Source organism: Dromiciops gliroides, chromosome 4, assembly GCF_019393635.1.
Source record: "Dromiciops gliroides isolate mDroGli1 chromosome 4, mDroGli1.pri, whole genome shotgun sequence".
Lineage (NCBI taxonomy): Eukaryota > Metazoa > Chordata > Mammalia > Microbiotheria > Microbiotheriidae > Dromiciops > Dromiciops gliroides.
In genome coordinates, this window is record NC_057864.1 from 122,588,845 (window position 1) to 122,590,131 (window position 1,287).

Sequence of the window (1,287 nt, forward strand, 5' to 3'; positions counted from 1 at the left end):
TGGCCAGGCAGAAAGACATGAAAGCAGAGTGGAGCAGACTGAGAAAAACCTTTATTGACTCTGAACCTGTTTATATCATTATGGAACCTCAGCAGCCTGATCCCAGACCATGATTCTTCAGTTCTTTTAGACTCATTCTTGTTCCTTGTGGTCTCCTGACTCTGCTTCTCTTACCAACATCACTCTCTACCTGGAGCCTCTTAGCTCATTAGATTATGCTTCTTTATAGACATCTTCTGGCTGTGACCATCCCTCATTCCCCAGCCTGGCACACTTCAAAGTCCGTGCCATGGAACTCTGATGATTTAAGCCCATGAAAGGTCTGAATCCCAGCCTTGGACAGGAAGGTGGTCCCAGCAGGCCAGGATGCTATTCCTCCTGGGGTCCTTTTCAATCTCAGTAATTGAGTAATTACTACCATGAAGAAGCATTTATTTACTAAATTGGAAGTAAGAGCAAGCAATAGACATAGACAAAATGGATGAAGATGACGAGTATATGAAGGACTCATAGGAACCAGGCTGTTATAGGAGCGTGGCCAGTGTGCCAGAGAAGGAAGCATTTGACATGGTCAATCAATCATTTGCTTTCTTTGCATCACTGGCTGTATGGTAATAGGACAGCTAGGTGTCCAAGTAGATAGAGTGACTGGCCTGGAGTCAGACTCATCTTCCTGACTTTAAACTTGGCCTTAGATACCTACTACCTGTGTGACCTTGGGCAAATCACTAAACCCTATTTAGCCTCAGTTTCCTCATAAGTAAAATGAGCTGGAAAAGGTAATGGCAAACCATTCCAGTGTCTTTGCTAAGGAAACCCCAAATGAGGTCACGAAGAGTTGGATACTACTGAAAATGACTGAATAACAACATGTCTGGTAATATGTTGACTATGCCCTAGTCCTGGCTTCTAGTATAAGATGAGTGGAATTGATTTACTCATAGCACTAATAATTTTGAGAAAAGGTACAACATTTCACTTACACCAGTGATTAGACTTGACAATAAGAGTGTAAACAGGACCCCCTATGATTTACTTATAGAAACACAATCAACTATTGTTTCCTTCTGGATCTTAGCTCGTTTTTTCTTTATAGCCTAGATATGTCCATTACTATATAGAGGAGATAGTAGCTTAATAATTATTTCTTTCCCTCCTCTGAATTTTTGGCAATCAATCATATAGGCTAGTGGTACCTCTTAAATTACTGTTTTAACATTTTATATATTTATGTCTTGTCTTCCAGTTTGAGGGCAGGAACTATATTTTCCATAGCACCTACTAGAT